At 45.2% G+C, this 20,016-nt stretch overlaps 1 long non-coding RNA gene across 1 annotated transcript; it reads right to left on the reverse strand.

Annotated features, from left to right (window-relative positions):
* Positions 1–251: 251 nt before the first annotated feature.
* On the reverse strand, positions 252–7,496 carry LOC113886462. The gene is made up of 2 exons (XR_003509445.1): positions 4,298–7,496; positions 252–4,093 (listed from the first exon to the last, which is right to left on the reverse strand). It is a non-coding gene; the product is annotated as an uncharacterized LOC113886462 (long non-coding RNA).
* Positions 7,497–20,016: the final 12,520 nt, after the last annotated feature.

Here is a 20,016-nt window from a genome sequence, read left to right on the forward strand (position 1 = left end):
AGTTGTTTCTCTTTATCCCAATCCAGCTTACAGGCAACTGCTAAGCAGCAGAAAGTAGGTTTCTTTAAACAAGTGTCTTTCAGGTCACTCACCCATTTCACCCCTTTCCTCTGTAGATCCCTGCTCTTCCTGGAGATGGGGCTGCATGACAGAACCATATACTTATACAGGAACCAGGCAGAACACTCACAAAACATCCATTTTCTATTCACGAACAGAAGTTTGGTATATACATAAATGAATCACACCAGTGAAGTTTTTTCAATTTTTATTGATATGTGTAATCAATTTTTCAAAACAGGCTTCTCCAATCACTAGTTGCATGAGGAATATCTGCAAATTAGATGCATGGTAGTTCCATTACGTTGTCATGTAAACACAAATGCAGAGTTTCACACTATTATCTTCCACCTCCCCTAATTCTAAGGCCTAGCACCTGAGAGACAGGAAGTAGAGTCTGGAGAGTAAAAGTCAAGCAAAGACGCCACAGGGATTTGAACCCCGTCCTGGAAACCAGGAGTGCCAACCACCAGCATCTTTTGCTTTTTTTTTTAAGATAAGAAAAGGCAAAAAAGCAAAACCTGAGAAAACAAAAAAGATTTTGTTTTCTCAGGAAAAGAAAAACCTTTATCAATAACCCTATTGAAGAGCACTGGAGAATCTGCTTCAGCTAAGGTGCTAGCTTGGTCAAGTCTGTTATGTTCACCTGAAAAAGTCTTAGCAGAGAATTTTTGCAATCCCACCCAACAGCCCTCTCAACTGCCAAAACACTTTTCAGTTCATAAATGTACTCTCCCACCCAATATGACAGTTCTTAGATGCTATTTCTCCACTTACTGGTTTGAAATGTTTTTTTAAAGTCATTGGATAATGCCACACATTTACAACACTTTAAGAGCTTTTTAGTTGTGGTCTAAATATTACCTGTTGACAGGTAAATTAATGGTCTTTTCTAGTAGTGCAACCCACCGGAAGACCTTGGCAATTACCTTAAAAGCGATTATGGATCATGCCCACAAGGATCCAAGCTACCAGCAGCATCGAGGTGAGGGGTGAAGGGTCTGCGCTAGGCCAAAGGCACAGGGTGGCGATGTGGCAGAGAAGTCACTTGTGGGGAGACCTTGCTTTTTAACAGGCTTCTGGAAAAGCTAGGGAAAAGTGGTTGCCCGCTTTCCCCCTTTCCCTCCCCTTCAAGCATCACTTGAAGTTCAGGCTTCATTAACAGCTGCTATGAAAACAGCCAAATTAAATATTAGGACAAGCACAGGGATATATATACAAGGTACTCAAGCATTCCTTTAAATGCTCGCTCCCCCAGAGAGCCTCAATGCACATTGTCAAGGGGGTTGAGTCAAGTCCTCATTTCTAACAGAAGATGGGGCTGTGAGGCCGACACCATTTTGATTGACCTTAGTTAATAGCGCTTTGTTGTCTCTCTTGCCACAGGAAGACTCCATGGTTGTCCTACTTTAAGCCTTTGGTGCCTTTAGTGAGGGGTACCTGAAAAATCTTAAAAAAAAGGCTTAGCGCCCACCTCACCCCTCCACCCCCAGGCCAACAAACAACTTGCTCATGCTGTTGACTCCAGCGTAAAGCTGAAAGGTCATTTAACACTGAATTGTTGTTTACTCATACAGATCTGACTTGGTATGTAGACATAGAAAAAACTTGTTCACCTGTTGTCCTCATTTTGTCCACTGGTGAATTCAACTGGAAGCTCCTTCTATAGTCTGAAGAATACCATCTGAAAGAACTAGTGGTTCCCAATCCCCACATTTAAAATGCAGTGTTTTTTGGTTTATTATTTTAAAAGTAAGTAAGCTATTTTTCCTTACTGGGTCTGGCTTCTCTGGCCTTTCGCATACGTCTGTTGTTTTGAATGTTCCTGTATATGAAATTAAGACCAGGGGAGGAGAGAGAGACACCCAAACAAAAACAAATGCACTAAGACCACTGAACTGTTGGTAAACATTTCCACTTGCCAGTTAAATTTCTTCAAGAGTGCTGCTCGTTTGGAATTATTTCTTGTCACTGATTTTAAAGTTGCATCTGGAAAAGACTAAAGGCTTCAGTGCCCTCCCCACCCCCTTACCAGAAGTGAACAAAAAGCATTTTACCTAAAAAAAAGCACAGCAAAAGGGACTCCGCTCCAATCACAAACATGAATGCTTAAAAAGCTGCAGAAATTTCCTCAACACTCAGCCTTTTATCACTCAGCTGGATTTTCTTTTAACAATCACTACTCCACTCCAAGCATTGGGGGAAACACAACTTTGACTCATACTCCAGTCGTTTCAAAATGCATTCTAATAGCAGCGGATCAGAACAGTACTGTATTACTTGCCAAGAGAACACACAGACCTGAGGTCAAGACAACTGCATTCTGTGTAGTCTGTAAAAAAAAAAGCTAAAACAAGTAAGCCCCACCCTCTCCTCCCTTCCCTCCAAATTCAAGGGGAAAAATGTTTATACTTAAATATGCCGATAAACTCACTGCAAGGTCTGACACACTCCCTAGGAGAACAGAAGGCAGAGCCAAGCGTTTACATGAAAGCCAAAATCCTGAAAAGCTTCACGAAGGATGAAATGAAGCCTCTGCAAAGGAAAATTCTTTAAAAAAAAAAAAAAAAAACCAACCACCCCCCCACCAGGTATCTAAAAAGTAGGCCAACAGTGTGAACACTGGCTAACACCAGATGAGATGACTAAGCAAAGTTAACATGCAAACTGGAAATGTGGACAGTACATTCCATTACTCTAGTTTAACCACTAGACAGACTCCTGACTTTCTGCAAACATTGTAGGAGTTAAGTTACCTGTTCTTCTGATCATAATCTCCCACCTGTCTAAGAGGTATTTACTCCTTATTTAGAGGGCCTCTATTGCCATGTGCCTGGAATTATTAAATGCTCATCACTTTTACGAAGGACAAAATTTTTTCCTGCCTTAAATTAAATTCGTTCTTCTGCTCAATTTCCTGATCTTGTCCATTAAAGAGTGTTCGCAGACAAAGTTTCTGAAAGATGAGAAGAAACCCCCCCCAGATTGCCCCAACACTAACTACAGACAAACAATGTTTTATTTAAATAAGGAGACAGCTTCCTAAAAGCATACATTCTCTAAAAATAAAAGTATTTTATTTTGAATGATTTAATGGTTTTCTGCACAATACACGTAACATTTGAATTTTAGCAAGATTAACAAAATCTGAATTCTTAACAGTACAATACTATCCCTTAAATAGGGCTGTCAGATTCAAGGCTAAACAAATGTTCTTAGTTTTATAAACATTATCTTTGCTAATCTCAAGAGGCTTTAAGGAATTACTTGCCTCTTGAATGAAATGTGCTGTCCCATCATCAAAGCCCACAGGAACGCTGTCCTGTCTAATTTTAAAAGGCTGGATGGGACGATGCCTCACAATCCTGGAATCCCTTAGGTAAGGGACCTAGGACTTCCACAGCTCTTCACAAAGGTAAGCACTTATTCCTAACATGCAATACTGCAGATGCAAGTTAAACTTATCTGTTAACAGCTGCCTGCTGTTTTCTGCTCCCAGATGAAATGAAGCAACTCTTCTGATAATGAAGAAAAACCTGTCTGAGGCAAACGAAAGATTGGCAAACAGCACAGCCTCTTCCTCCTCTCAATTCACTTGATCCCACTCATTTCAATTATTTCAGCTTCTTTTTTTTCCAGGATTAATATGTAGCGCTATTTTCATTTCGCTTTTTTAATTCTGCTTTTGTAAAAGCAGTATTGAGATTGACATTTTGATCTTCATTGTATCGTTATTTTTATTTTTCATCAATTCATTATTTTTGTGGATACAGCTTGATAAGCCATTAACTTTATAGTAGTAGATTCCATTAACTTTAAATTGGTAGTTTTCATTTGCTTTTTTTTTTTGCATGTGCAGACAATGTGTTCATCAGAAGAAAATCTCAGGGTTATGCTTTTTTCCCCAATGTAGGTATGAAATACAATCTTTTCTGCCTTTACTTATCATTCACCAAGGAGCTGTTCCCCTCTCCATCTAGGCCATCAGATTGCCAGGCTGGTTATGACTCAGAAGATGTTATCTGAAAAAAGTCTACAAAAAAAAAAAAGGTTTCCCCTCCCTCATCAACAAAAGCCCACCCCCTCTTATCAGTTATGATTTACAAGGCTTAGATGTAAATTCAAAATACAATTAACAATTTTGAAGCATACCTTAACAACAAACTTTTCCTACGCTAAAAAAGAAAAGAATAAACCAAACAATCTTGCTTATATACAGCCGAAAAAAGAATCTTACTTGATAATACAAAAGCTACCACCAGAAGAAATCCCTTCAGGATCATTAAGCCACCTCCTTTGCTCTGAAGCTCCTATAGTAGTATTAAGTTTTATTAAATCACCTGAAAAATATTCCAAGAGAGAACCACACACTATATCCGAACTTTACCATTTAAAAAAAATTCCCCAAGTTTTTATCTAAGTCAGCGCAGAGGGCCAGACCAACCCCCAGTCATTTTCCTTTCCCAAGCCCTACTCTTTTAAATCCAGTGAATCTTCATCAACTTCCCCATCTGTTAAATTCAAAAATTGGGGCAAAACAGAACCAGAGGATTTCGAGTTACTTGCCAACTTGGAAGTTGAGATTTCTTTAGTTTTTCCACCTTAAGTATTTAAGTTCTCTGGCATGAGTTTATCTGTAATCAAAAACTAAACAATTACCTAAACCCACGCCCCCCCATCCCAATCATCACAAGCCACTGCCAACTACAAATCGCCAAAATTTGCCCCTCCCCTTTAATAAAGGTATCTTAAAAGTCGTTATTTGAAAACTTAACTTCAACATTTGGCCTAGTCAAGCTCTTCTGAAGTTCTCCTGAGATGACTGAATATGAACCAAAGCTGCACTGGGCTGTACATTTCAGCTTCACTGGGAATACTCTTCCAAGGAAAAAAGCTGCTCCAATCCCTGAAGGTGTTGGTGCCAAACAGCGTAGCAGTACAATCCTTCTCTAACTCAGATTGTCAATAGTACTATAGAATCTGTGGAAAATCTTAGAAAAAAAAAGTTTCTCCCCCACCCTCTTCCCTGTTCACACCACCCCAAAATATTTAAGTAAAAATAACCAGTTACGTACTTTATAAAAATATTTAATAAAGGGGTGGGGAAAAAAAGAATAAACTACCAGCCATTACTCCAATGGACAGCTGCGCCACAGACCTCAAAGTGAAAGCTGCTTGTGCTAGAGTTTCTATAACTGTAAACCTGCAGTGTTCTGATTATCCTGATATTGGATTTTCTTTTCGCCTGTTACCTCGAGTCATTTGCCTTTGGAATTCTAGACAGACCTAAAGGGAAAAGAACTCAAAACATATTTTGCTCCCCCCCCCAAAAAAACTCCCCCCGCCCAGAATTATACACCGAAACTACATATTTAGAAGACTTTTAAAATACAGGGTGAGGAAAGAAAAGTAGGCCCTCTACTCACGAAACTGAAATGCTTCATTACCCCCAAACTGAATATAAAACCTGTTTACAAAGCTTGCTGAAGTTGTCTCACAGTTGTTCTACCAAATTCAGGACATCCCTCATATTGGTTAAAAACAAGAACACTTGCCATCTACCATTCCTCCGGGCCTTGAAGTCTGCCCTCAAAAGCTCCAGACAAGATGCATGAGAAAATAGGCCTGAAAAAGAGAAACCTACGACACCCGAAAACCGGCCTACATCCCCGTAATAAAATCCCCTTTATGCTTAAGTACACAACTCCCCCATTACTATTAGGAAAATTTAATAAGAGATATTACCATACTGAGTTACAGGAGGAAAAAAAACCCACGATAGTGCCGACTTCACGGATTTTTACCACACCACTGGCTCTCCCTGCGGGGCTCGTACACTGGTCTGCTGCTCTAGGATCCTCTATCTATCCTCCACTCCGCCTGCTCGCCGCCTCCGCGTGGTTGCCAAGCCAAGCCGCACGCTAGCTTCACCACACCGCACTGGCTTCCTCCTTCCTGGAATCCTCTCCTAGCTTCACCTCCAAATCGTTAGGACTCGCTCCTTCTTCCTAGCTTCCTTCACCAAGTCGCACTGGCTCCCGGGCTTCTCTTTCCTATCTTCACGAACTGCCGCTGGCTCCTCAGTCCTAGTTTTCACCAACACTGGCTCCGAATCCTGTCTGCCGCTCCTGTCTTCCTAGCTTCACTGAATCCACTTCTGCGTAGCACCTGCGTCAGCTGTTATTTAGCGCCTAGTCCTCAGGATTTAAACATTCATCTTAGCTCAAAGTCCAATAACTCGATGGTTATTCTTGCTCTTCAATTTAATTCACTTACAAAGTCCTTTACATTTTCCAAAGGAAACTACGCTACCGCATTTAAGGCCTTTCAGATTTTTAACTCTCCCAAATACATTCTTAACTTTTAAGTTACTTCAGTCCCCTTCAGTAACTTTTTGCTGAGATTTTAAATTGACTCTCCTAGTTTCCGGATTTTCTTCTAAGTTGGTCCTGGTCTACAGTAGTTTTAAAAAAAAAAACCCTCATCTTCTGAGATCTAACTTTTGCACCACCAGAGATAAGTTGATGGGCTTTTACAATAAATTCTTATTGGCTATAAAAATTTCCTTAGTTTTTGTTCCTGTAATTTATCCAACATTATTGATTTTGAACTATCTAAATTTTTGGACGTCTATCTTGTATGTTTGCGTCCAATAGCTTTCTTTTCATTCTATCTTAAGCACTCGACCGTATTTTCAATTTTCTCCTAGATTTGTCTTTTTCTGCCTACTTACTAGGCTCAGGTTTTGTCTTCTAAAACGTGTATCTCTTATCTTCTCTAGTTTTTTCTTCACCTTCCTGTACTTCTGTCTTCCGAATTTTCCACTTCAAACTTCCAATTTTCTTTCCTACCATTCCTAATATTTCCGTCAACTTTAGCCAAACAAAGCCTTAGTATCAAGCAGGCTTCAAATGACGCCATTTTTACTGCGCCGTGAATTTGAAGGCATTATTTCTGAAACCACCTTCAGTTAAATCTTAAGATGGCCTTTGTAGTATTTTAATCACCTACAACTCAACCTTTTAAAACGTTTAGGTTCGATTTACGTAACCCAACGTTTTAATGTTAAGGTAAAAGGTTGCCCTTCAAGTTAAGGCTTTAAAAAAAAAATCCAGACATTGCAGTCCTAGCTCATCAATTCTTTTAAATTTTTCACTCCATGAAAAAATTTCAGCTCTTAACCTCCATCAGGTTCTAAAATTATCTTTTTTCTTCCCTCTTCCTTTCTCCAACTACTCTTTAAGTCTTCATATTTTCCCTAAAATTTATCTAAGAACTTAATGCAAAGCAGTATCTCCGTATTTTCACTACTTATAATCCCTAAAGAAATACACTAACGCCTATCTTTTTTAATAGAAAAACTTATCTGCGGGCTCCTCAAGCAGCATCTCCATCCTAAAGCCATCTCTGCGCTCGCTGCCTCAATGCCTGTCGCACAGTCCGCAGCGGAGTATTTATAGAACAAGTACAGCTCACACCTCCGGTATTCAATACTCCTCCGCCGCCTTTGTGAGGAAAGCAAAAATAGTTCCTCTGAAGAGGTAAAAATAGAATCTCATTTACAAAACTTTCTGGACTTTTCCTAACAGTTTATCCAACTTGCTTGCAAGCCCTGTACCTTGTACTTATTAGCAAATAGATTTGAGCTGAAAATTTGGGCAAAAACAATGAAAAGCACATCTAAATAAACATCGAATAGCTCATAAAAACTAAGCGCCGTTACGTGGGAATGTTTCTAGTAGGTTTTAAAATACTTTTCGTGTTTCCTTGGAGTACATTGGGTACAAGTCAGTGGTTTTGGAAAGAAGGTTAAGTTTCCTGACGGCCTTCCTTTCCATTATGCAACCGAACTTCAGCCTCACAACTACAGACCGCAGCCATTTTAGAAGCCGTAAAGTTTTGGGAGGCACCCCCCCCCCCAAAAAAAAAAAAAAAAAAGCGGTCTCAGGTCCTGCGAGGTGGTTTTGATGTTTATACCTCACCCGGCTCATTTGGCCTTTTATTCGTAAAATACAGCTACTCCGGGTTATCCACTTAAGAATTCTACTAATTGTAGAAATCCACTTCCGGAAAATCTCTCAACAGTTACCGTTTACTGTTGTCCCCTGCAATAGAGCTGGACCCATCTGAAGGGCTTAACACAATGGTGGGCTTGTTATTTGGCTTTTGTTGTTGATTTTGTATTTACTAAATACCAGCTAGACTCCTACACTTTTGGTAGCCTGTTTAGACATGGCCTGGACTTTCTGTTCTTTCCAAACGTGTGCTGTTTCAAGTATCCGGAAAAGCCAATGGTTTCACTGTCAAAGACAGACCTTCGGCTGCCACTCGCGGAAGGAACGTGTTCTAAAATGTTTGTGAACCTTTAGTTAAGGGTTTACTAGGTTTTTGTGGTTTTCCCCCCTCCCCAAATTTTGTATTATCTCCATTTTGATTCCCTTAAGACTTTTAAAAGTAGAGCACAAAGAGAAATAACTTTTTCCCAAACCCAAAGCCTTTTCTTTGTCCAGGTTAATCAGTAGTCCATTTTAAAAACACGTTCTCTGTCCTACCAAAAGGGAAATCCGAGGGAAGCACCGGGAAAGGAGAACTGCTGCGTCTCCGACGTTTGAAGACATGCCTCAGTTCTCCCGACTGCAAGGGGGACCTGTCTCGCGGGCGAGGGCTGAGGATTTAGAAAAGACAATGGCGCCGGTGGTTTCCAGACACGCCTTCCACGCAGCTAAAGCGACTGCGGCGACAAGAAACCAGGGAGAGGCCAAGCGGGATAAGTATAACCTCCAAAACCCTCGGCCAGTGAGTCCAGGGGTGGGGCTCGATCCCCACACCCCACGCCGGCACGGCGCAGGGATATGCTGGCCGTGAGCCGCCTCCCTTTGTGAGGCGTCGACTCGCGGGCGGTGTTGCCGGTTCTAACCGGCTCCAACCGGTCCCGGCCGCCTCCCGGGGCGGTGGCGGTGGCGGTGGCTGTTGACGCAGCGCGCCACTGCGCACGCGCGCCCCACCCCCAAGGCCAATGCCTAGCCTAGAGAAATGCGTGGGGGAGGGTGGCAGCTGTCCCTGGTTGGGGGTTTATTGGCCGCCGCTCCAACTTTTCACCACGCGTGGGCTCCTCTTCTGTTCCAGGAGATCCTGCCTTCCTTTTCAGCCCAGATGGCCTATCTTTCACGTCCTCCGTCTTTTGTCATTCCATTATCGCAAAGTCATCCATTAACTAAAAATTTTGGCACATCATCCTTCCTCTTTAATTGTTTATTGTAACAGCCCTTGAGTGTTTGTCACCAGATTTTGTTAATCTGGGTTGCTTGAAACAGAAGGGGTCTCAGAGATTGACCTAACAGCTGCCTGTTTTTGTTTGTTTTTTTTTGGAAGAGGGTGTTGGTTGTTTTTGAGGAGAGCAGTGGTGAGATAAAGTGGAACGCTGCAGGGCACATGGTGATTTAAAACCTAGACCCCAGGACAGGGTGACCCCACTCTTTGACCCTCTCTTAACTCCAGAGTTTTTAATTCCAGAACGTGTGCAGATGTTTACGCAGTACATTCCAAAAGGGGTAAACGGAGTCCATTGGCACGGTATAGCTTAGGATGGCCTCTTAACGTCTCTAATCTGTATTTTTAAAACCCCTTTGGTTCTTACAAACGGCACTGGTTGTGAAAGGGTGAGGGAGCAAGCTTGGGGGCCTTTAGCAAGTGAGAGTTCTGTACCCTGTGCTAACCTCATAACTTTACTAACCCGCCCCCCCTCCCCCCCGATAAAGCAGGGCTAGCTTAAGCAGCTAATTAAAATGATGTTCGTGAAGCTGTACTTTTTAAATCAATCTTTTTCCCTGTAAGAGTGGAATATTACAGAGAAGCCGATGGTTCCCCTCAGATGCAGTTTTGATATTTGCTCAGGGACTGGAAAATTTTTAGTAGATTTTTAGGACTAGAAGGAGGAAAAACTGAGTTGGGTCACCTCATTTTACAAATGGGGATTTGGGGGCCTGGGGAGTTTGGGATTTGCTTAAAATCAGACACAGCTAATTAGTATCAGAAGTTATTCTTGAATCTAAGAATTCCAATCTCATGGCACTTGCCTTTCTCTCCCACTCCCTCTTACTACTAACCCCCCTTCTCCCAGGGCTCCTGTCAGTCTCCTTGACTGCCCTTCTCTAGAGCTTGGTGGGAATGGGAGACCTAGGCCCCCCGTCTTGTCTGCGATCTCTCGCCCACTCTTTCTCTTCAGGAGCCACTGAAATAAGAGCCCTGAAGTGCTTTAAGTAGCTGTTAACATAGCTAACATCACCGACTTGATGGACATGAGTTTGGGTGAACTCCCGAGAGTTGGTGATGGACAGGGAGGCCTGGCCTGATGCAATTCATGGGGTCGCAAAGAGTCGGACACGACTGAGCAACTGAACTGAACTGGACATAGCTAACTAGTCATTTCCATTCTCCTTACACACAGGTGTAGCATTTTGCTTATACTGTGAGAATGGCTGTGTTGTATTTGGCTAATTCCCCCTGAATTTGGGGAAAGAGATTTGAATGAAGGAAACTTCGGTGAGAGGTATGGCTTGCCAAAGAGACAATTCTTACCTTTTTTTCCCCAGTTGGTAAGTAAAAAATATTTTAGAGGTTATGAACTCTGACCCTCTTTTTTACTATTTAGGCCTGAAGGTTTACTGCCCTCATCTCTCCTAGCTTTTGCTTCACAAAATTAGTGGTCTCCAAAATACTCCTTAGCAAAATACTAATTCCTTCTTCTTCTTCTTGATATGGTGAGTCTCTTTTTCTATAAGATAATTTAAACAAGATGGCCTAAATTTGCCATTTTCTTTGGTGAGGAGATAGATAATACATTTGATTATGAGCCTTTCTCTCAATTCTTTTGAACCAAGGCTCTCTTTAACACAAAACTAAATTTTCTTCAAGGCATCTTTTGTCTGGCCCTCGTTCATGTTCCTTTTACTTCATAACATTCTAAGGCAGCTGGTCTCAAAACCCTGTTTATTCGCCTCTACCTCAGGCTGAAACCTGGTCTTTATTTGGGCCTAAGGGCACAGGTATAAGAGGGCTAATCCATCTCAGCTGATGGGTCACCTTGTGCTCCCACCGCACCCTCAAAATGCCCAGGCTAAAAATAGGAGGCTCCTGGTTCTGGTTTCTGGCCATTACTCTCCTGGCAGCATGTGACCTTGGGTACTACCCCAAATAGCTTCTCAGTGGCAATTTTCTTACGTGTAAAATGAGGAGATGAGAGGAAGGAATGATGATGCGGAGTCTATAAAGTGCAGTAAACAAAGAGATGAGACGGGAGCATGGAAGGTTTTAGACCTCCTGGCTGTAGCTCCAAGGAGGTGGGGCACTGAAAAGGACTAAAGTAGCGAAAAGTTAGAATCAGGCCTCTACAGCATCTGTCACCTGATCCTCCAGAGTCACGTCAGGCCAGAAACCTCCAAAGAATGCTAGAATCTGCTCCACCTCCTCTTTTTAATAAGGCCAGTGGGGCTTAGTCAAGAGAAGTTTCTGAGGCCTTTCCTTTCTGGGTTTAAGGTTCAGAGGCCAGTCTGAGTGGGTCTTCAGGGATATCTGGGAGCCCCCCACACCTCTTTTCTTGTATTTCCTCTAAGCTCGTGCTATTTAGCTAATCCTTTGTTGCCAGAGACAGTTTTGGAAATGCTGGTCAGCAATAAAGTAAAGAGTGAAGTCGCTCGTCGTGTCCGACTCTTTGCAACCCCATGGACTGTAACCTACCAGGCTCCTCCGTCCACGGAATTTTCCAGGCAAGAGTACTGGAGTGGGTTGTCATTTCCTTCTCCATGGGATCTTCCCGACTGAGGGACTGAACCTGGGTCTCCTGCATTGTAGGCAGACGCTTTACCATCTGAGCCACCAGGGAAGTGCGGTCAGCAATAAAAGGCAAGGGGAATCCCCACCCAACCCCCATCCCGGAGAACAACTTTCTTGTTTTCTAAAGACTCAAGAAATTTGCAGTTCCCAGCGCCATTCTGCTGCCCACCTTCCCCAAGCTGATCTCTGGAATGATGACTGCACAAAAGTTAGCTCCCTCCTCTCTGCACAGCAGACTACTCACACTGTAGGAAAATCCCACAGAGATGGATGCAGCTCAGAGCTCCATTATGCAAAAGAGAGGTCATTGTTTTCTAGGGGATTTTGGGCAGCTAAAAACGTACCCAGAGAAAATCTAAAATCAACCACTGAAATCCACCAGACACATAGTTTACCTCACAGGGAACTGTGGGCAATTCTAGCAAAAACAAGTTACAGAAACTAAAAATGGCTGTGTCATCGGCCTTCCCCAAACTATTGTTGGGAAGAGACAGCCTGAGCCTCTCTCTCTCAGGCACTGAACATAACTAGGCTGAAGAGTAAGGGAAACATTCTCCTCTTATCTTCCTCAGAAAAGCAGCCATCTTAAAGGAACAAAATTGTGACATTTGCAGAAATGTGACCGGACATACAGACTGTCATACAGGGTGAAGTAAAAAAGAGAAATATAGTGGAACCTAGAAAAATGGTACAGATGATCTTTTTTGCAAAGCAGAAATAGAGACACAAATGTAGAGAACAAACGTATGGATACCAAGGGAAAAAGAGGGGCGAGAGAGTGGGATAAACTGGGAGTTTGGATTGACATATATACACTGTTAACACTATGTGCAAAATGGATAACTAATAAACTATTGTATGACATAGGAAACTCCTCAGTGCTCAGTGGTGAACTAACTACATGGGAAGGAAATCCAAAAAAGAAGGCATGTATATGTAAACACGTAGCTGATTCACTTTGCTGTACAGCAGAAACTAACACACGTTGTAAAGCAATTATACTTCAATAAAAGTTAGTAAAAAGAATCCAGGGACTCCCCGGGTGGTCCAGTGGCTAGGACTCTGCTCCCAACACAGAGGGCTCAAGTTTGATCTCTGGTCAGGGAACTAGATCCCACATGCTGCAACTCAGGCCCAGCACAGCCGAATAAATAATTAAAACAAGAAAAGAAAAGAATCCATCTTTAAGTGTAGGACATAGTGGAAGAGTTCTGTGTAGATAGAATCCTCTTTCTGGGGGAGAATATAGGCGAAAGTATCTTGAAAAAGAGGTTTCTCATCTCCAGTCCAAGAACATGCTGCTAGTTCCCTCTTTATTTGCCACATAATGTTCTTGGCCCTGGGCCCTGCAGCCTATTTGTGGATCTTTCCGGAAGGCCAATCTGTAGCATCATGGGGTGTAGGAGGACAGAATGACAACAAGAGGCAGAAGGCAGCTCTGTTTCACCCTGTTTCTCCCCAGTTTAAGGGCCCTTCACCGGCTTCACCCAGAACTTCCAGACCTTCCTTTCCTAGGCTGTGCACCCTCCCTGTGGCCTCTGCTCTTGTCCTGGCTAGCCTTGAGTGGAGACGGTCTACTGACCCCCTCCCTAGGCAGAGAACAGGGTCTCCCAGCTTTCTTCAGTCCCTTTGTTGTGCCTGGTGCACCTGCAGGACAGGAAATCCAGTGGCAGCTTTATTTTCTGTAATATTTATTGAGCACTGTGCCATACGCATTCCGTGGACCTCTCTTTTCAGTTCTCACGATCACCCTGTGAGGGAGATGCTGTTGTTAACCCCTTGGATGGATGAGAAAACTGAGGCCAAGGCTGTCTCTCTTGGCATCACTAGTGCCTGGCACAGACTAGAAGCTCAAAATGTGTCTATTAAATAATAATTAAATGAATACATTGGAATAGTATCTCTTTTGAAAGTGAAAGTGAAGTCGCTCAGTCGTGTCTTGACTCTTTGCAACCCTATGGACTGTAGCCCGTCAGGCCCTTCTGTCCATGGGATTTTCCAGGCAAGAATACTGTAGTGGGTTGCCATTTCCTTCTCCAGGGGATCTTCCTGACCCAGGGATCGAATTCAGGTCTCCCACATTGCAGGCAGACTCTTTACCCCCTGAGCCACCAGGGAATCCTTAAATTAAAAAAACAGAATAGTTTTTTTTAACACAGTAGATGCCCAGTAAGTGCAGAGGGATGGGTAACCCAGCCAGGGAGGGGCTGTGAAAGGATAACTTGGCCCCCATCCAGGAATGTCCAGTCCAGGGACACTTTTATAAAGTGAGCTCAGTGGTTCTCTGAAGTTTCCAGCACTTTGTTGCACTGTGTAAGTATTGGAGGGTGGTGGTGAGGAAGAAGGCAGTGATTAGACAAAAGCTTGATGTGCTTTGATAGGAACAAAATGCTTTCAGATGTGACGCAAACATGATCGCCCAGCAGGCTGGAGTAAAATGGCACTGAGCTGTCCTGGGCAAGAAACTGCAGAACTTCTAGACAGAGTGATCCACAGCGGTGGGGGGAGGGCGGCACCGGAAGGCTGTCTTCAGTGTCCATGGAGCTCTGGCCTCCAGAGCGGAGGGCAGGTCTCACTATCGCTTCACTGGAGGACTCACTGTAGGAGTCGCTGTGTCTAGCTCTGACCTGTGCTGGGGGCACTCTGGTTACTCATCCTCTGAGGCCTGAGAGCAGACCTTCCAAAATAGCCTGGAGGGACTGTGAAGCTTCCCAGTGGGCAGCATGCATGTGTTCAATCACCCGCTGAGGTCCAGACAGATGCTGTGTTAGCATCACACACCCAGCACAAGGCTAGAAAACACTCCTCCCCTCCTACACACACACACACACACACACTCACACTCACACACACACACAGGTGTCCATTCTTTCTCCACACAGCTGTGGCCCACATCCAGCAGAGACCAGTCTCATGAAATAGGGGTAGAGGTCACGAAGCTCTAGGAACCTTGCCTGCGTGCCTGTGTGCATGCTCAGTCATGTATTCCTCAGCACATGCCAGATAAAAACTGAAGCCACGGCACCATGGGTCTTTATCCAGGGCTGATGTAATAGTAGAGGCTTGCAGCAATTGAGGCGGAATGGACCTTAAAGCCCTTTAGGTGATGGGAGCTCACTAGAAAGCAAGAGGAGCAGGCGGGGAGACAGAAGCGAGGTCTGGGAGGACTTGAGTTACCTGGAGAGGGAGTTGAGACTCGACTCTTTGCACAGAAGGATGGCTTTTGAGCTGGGAGAGGCCCTCGCTTTGGGTGGTATTGTGTAGCTGCTCTTTGCAAGGTGGCTGAGCTGGGAGAGGCCACAGAGGGGAGGGCACCAGAGTCCATCGTCCCAGCCTGGGCCAGACGTCATGGAGGCTTGGATTGGGGTGGATGGTGGCATGGGACAAGAGAAACAAGACAGGTATAGGTCTGCAGAGGCTCTCTGGGCTCCCCACCCTGGCCTCCTCCTCAGCACCCTTTCCAGACTCATGTTCTTTCCTCCTTTTTTTGGCCACACTGTGTGGCATATGGGATCTTAGTTTTCCATCCAGGAATGGAATCTGTGCTCCCTATGGTGGAAATGCAGTAACCATTGGACCTCCAGGGAAGTCCCCCCACTTTTTTAAGCATTCATGTTCATCCTTATTTATTTTTGTGGGGGACTGAACCCAGGTCTCCCGCATTGCAAGCAGATTCTTTACCAGCCGAGCCACCAAGAATACTGGAGTACCCACTTTCCAGGGGATCTTCTTGACCCGGGAATCAAACCAGGGTCTTCTGCATTGCAGGCAGATTCTTTACCAGCTGAGCTATCAGGGAAGCCCAGGCACTCAATAGATGTTTATTAAAAGAAAGATTCTGTAAATTCTATAGTGCTTTACAATTTTCAAGTTTCACATGGGGTTTTTCCTGGTGGTCCAGTGGCTAAGACTCGAGTTCCTGATGCAGGGGGCCTAGGTTTGATCTCTAGTCAGAGAACTAGATCCCACACGCTGCAACTAACAGCTCTCACAAGCCACAACTAAGACCTGACACAGCTAAATAAATAATTTTTTAACAATTTCACACACGTGACTTCATATAATCCCATAATAACCCTTTCCCTCCACCTTTGTATTGCCCCTCTCCCTTCCCTCTCCCCACGGGTAACCACTAGTTTGTTTCTATATCTGTGAGTCCAGACGCCTGTTCCCTACTCTCAGTGACACATCTGCCTGGGATGCCCCTCCCTCTCTCTTCAGATGACATTCTCATCACCCTGCCCAGACGTCACTCCTGGGAAAGGGCCTCTCTGACCAGCACATCTGAAGTCATCCTGTATCACCACCCCGCAGTAACTCTGTCACAACACAGCCTATATTTTCCTGCTTGAGTATGTGTTTGGTAACACGTCCCCCTCTCTTCAGAGGGTCAAAGGGCCTCCAGGGTTTGCAGCCTGGTTGGCAGGGAGGATGGAATGTCACTGCTGGAGGCTCATTCTTCATAGATACAGGAGAGATGGGTCTGTGCCATCCCTCCTACAAGTCCTGGCTGTGGACAAAGGGCAGGAACTCCACAGAGATGTCCCTTGGCTTCTTTTGAAAACTTGTTTCTGTAAGGCCAGAGCTCATTCTGGCCCCTGCATTCCCAGCTGCTGCTGCTGGGGTGCAGCTAACCTGAGATGGGGCGCAGCTTAGAATCCAGAGGAGGGAAGTGGAGGAGGGGAGAAGGAAGAGAGAACTTCCCGTGTCTTCCCCACTCTCCACAGACGTCGTCGTCACTTCTGTTTGTGAGTTCCACAAATGGACAAACAAAATACTCCCCCTAAGAAATCAGAGCATCCAGATAATTTCTGGGGAGCGGAAGTGGTGCACCCCCACTACTTAGGTGCCCCTGGGCTTGTTTCAGCCCCGCTGCCCTGTAATCCAGGGGCGTGGCGGAGGTGTACAGGGGCGGGGCGGGGGTGGGGCGGGGCATGCCCGACAGAGTGACTTGGCTCAAGAACCATAAAATGGTTATAGAAGCTGCCATTTCTCTCCTTTTGCCTTCCCCCAAGGCAGGAATCCTGGGGCTCCTGGGAACATTGGTTGGGGGCCAGCCCTGGCGACCCATGGCAGCACAGTGCCCAGCATGACTGCAGTTCTGACACGTCCACACCAGACGGGCCTTGGTGTCACCAAGTCTCAGGCTGCCTCAGGCCTCTTCAGCCTGCAGCCTGCAAAAACCCAAGAACTTTAGACACAGCAGAGCTTGGGAAGAAGGTGGAGCCAAGAACAGTACTGGGAAAAGTATATGGGTGGAAATTTCCATGACTCTTCTGCCAAAGCAAAGACTTCAGCTGAGGCCCAAGACAGAGACAAACCTGGGAGCTAGAAACCATCAAGGTCACAAAGGGTCACCCTTCCTCATTCTCCCAGATCTTTGTCAGCAGCTGCCCCACCCTGAACCTGGGCCATAAAACTAAATCAGTTGTGTCCCCTCTATTCCAGCCCCACTTGATATCAGTCTCCTAGTTTCATGAGACATCCTACCACCTCTCCCTCAAGGACACGGGCCAACCTCCCGGCCAGTGGAAGCCCCTGCTTTAGGAGCCACATCAAGGCCCCTTGCCTCCTGCGGGAAGCCTTTCCTGCTGAATGGCCCATCCGTCCTTCGGTCACCCATGGCCATCATTGTCCAGTGACCTCCCCAGCACTCTTGTGATCATGCCCTTTGCTTAGTGACTCATCTGTTACCCTCAGCCATGGTCTATGACTTTTATTGCTGTTTATCACTTGTCCTTGAAAGCACAGTCCAAGTCTTCCTATAGCCCTGCCTCAGCTCAAAATAGTGGTGCACACAGCTTGTACAGCATCCACACAGACCATCCTGTGTGTCCTCCAGCTGGTGAGACTCTGAGAGGCTCACCCCAGGTTCCAACTGCTGGTCCCCAGGATCCACCCCCAGCCCAAGCCTGCACTTCCCCAGCAGGAGTCCAGCACGAATATTTACAGACTTGACCTCTTTCCCCACTCCACCCCCACCCCGATCTGAATCCCAGAGAGGATGAATGATGGGGACTCAGCCCGGGGTCCTGGCCACAGCCTTCCCTGGGGCCTGTGCAGCCATGCCCACCAGCCCTCAGCCCCAACCCAGCAACATGGGTGTCCTGGAGCCAAGCAGGTGTCTCCTCCCTGTTCTTCCATTCAGTCGAAAGTCACCTTCCCTCAGTCCCCTAGAAGATCATGAATCTCTCCCCCTCTGCACCCCATCTGGTTCTAAAACTCGTTGGCCTTTATAGAGGGGTCATGGAGAGAGTGGCCTTGAGAGTCCCACACACTTGGTCTCAGCCTGGCTCCCCCATTGCTGGCTATGCCCTGTTATTTGGCAAGTAAGTTAACCTCTCTGAATCAAGTTTATTCCTCAGTGAAATAGGGGTGATCTGTGTAGTACCCCCTTCTCAGAGTTGTGAGGATGTCCAGAGCTTAGTATAGTGCCTGGCTCAAATGATCCACCCTGTAAATGGTGGCCGTCACCACCTTCCTTCCCCCCACTCCTGTACTAAGTAGGTAGCCCCCTCCCAGACTCCCAGGTCTGACTAGAGCCAGGCACATCTCAGGAAGGGGTTAAACACTGCAATGACTTCATCCTTGCCTTGGAGGAGGAAGGAGGCAGAGAAAATAACAAAATCAGGCCAGAGACTGGGTGGAATTTTCCAGTGTTCACAAACAGGGCCATCTGGGTTGCTAACTGTGGTCACCATGGAAACGGTCACGTGTGCCTGCTTTCTGATTATTCCAACCTGGCTCAAGGCCTATGACACAAGCTCCAGGCCTTTTCATTGGCTGCCACATTCTCTTGCCACCAAAATCTAGCAGGAGATTGGCCAAGTGCAGTTACTGGGCTGGAGTTAGACCTTCCCCACGCCACTGCTGGAACCTGCTGGAAGCTGTTGTTTTGAACCAGAGGAAGATGGAAAATAGGCTGCCAGAGATATTGCCATAGCAACTGCTTTCCTTTCTGCTCTCTTAGGAGTTGACACTTGACTTCTTTGTAGTTGAAGTACTTTTCCAAAGGCAGAAGGAGTGGCGGCCATTTTACACTGACTTACGCATCTTCTTTGAAGGGGAATACTCTCATCATCCCCAGTAGTCAAGGAATTTCTGAGCCTCTACTTATGGCTTTGGTTACCAGTCCACCCTGCTTTCTTTTTGTGAAATGGAGTATTCATTCAGGACACCCTATCTTCTAGGGCTGGAGTAAGTTTGCAAATGGGCTTCCCTGGTAGCTCAGTGCTAAAGAATCCACCTGCTAATGCAGGAGATGCGGGTTTGATTCTTGGTCCAGGAAGATCCCTTGGAGACTGAAATGGCAACCCACTCCTGTGTTCTTGCCTGGGACATCCCATGGTCAGAGGAGCCTGGTAGGCTACAGTCCATGGGGTCACAAAGAGTCAGACACAACTTAGTGATTCTTTTTTTTTTAAGTTTGCAAATGCTCACTGTAAACTGTAAAGCTCTGTGCACTCACCGTGTGTCTTTAATTGACGAGCGTTGACATTAGTGTAGGGTGGAACAACCCTATGAAGTGGAGTTGGGGGCCCTACTGACTTGTTTAGCAAAGCCCAGAGCCTTGGGCCAGGGGCTTTGGACCCAGGGGCCCCTTGGAAGTCCACTTACTGTTCTGCCACTGGGACGATCAGCAGTTCACATAGCTTCCCAGGGACTCCCTTTCTCTTTCTGTAAAAGAATTCTGTAGAGGACCTTGGAAGGCCCATTCTAGCTCTGACATCTTACGAATCTAAGTTAAAAGCCTGCCTGCTTGTTGCAGTGAAAAGGAAAAAAGAGGAATGGGTTTTTCTCTTTCTCTTTCCCAAGAACAAAATAGATAAAGAAAAGGGTGAGCAGGCCTGAACATTCCTAGTTGTTTTTGTTTGTTTTTTTTTAACTTTAACTGCTCCTAACTCTACATGTCTATAACTAAGTTTGCTTTTCTGCTCCCTAACTCTGCAGGAGCTATAATTCAGTTTTTCCTTTGACTCCATGCTAAATACATCCTGTATCTGGTGTTTACCCTTAAAACAGCTTTCCCCTTGTAGAAAGGAGGCTGTAGAGCCACTGAACTACCAGACTCAATCACTAGGTTACTGACGCCAAACCATGACTGTCTTAGAAAGAATGCAAGGG

The sequence above is a fragment of the Bos indicus x Bos taurus genome, chromosome 29 (genome assembly GCF_003369695.1).
Source record: "Bos indicus x Bos taurus breed Angus x Brahman F1 hybrid chromosome 29, Bos_hybrid_MaternalHap_v2.0, whole genome shotgun sequence".
NCBI classification, from domain to species: Eukaryota; Metazoa; Chordata; class Mammalia; order Artiodactyla; family Bovidae; genus Bos; species Bos indicus x Bos taurus.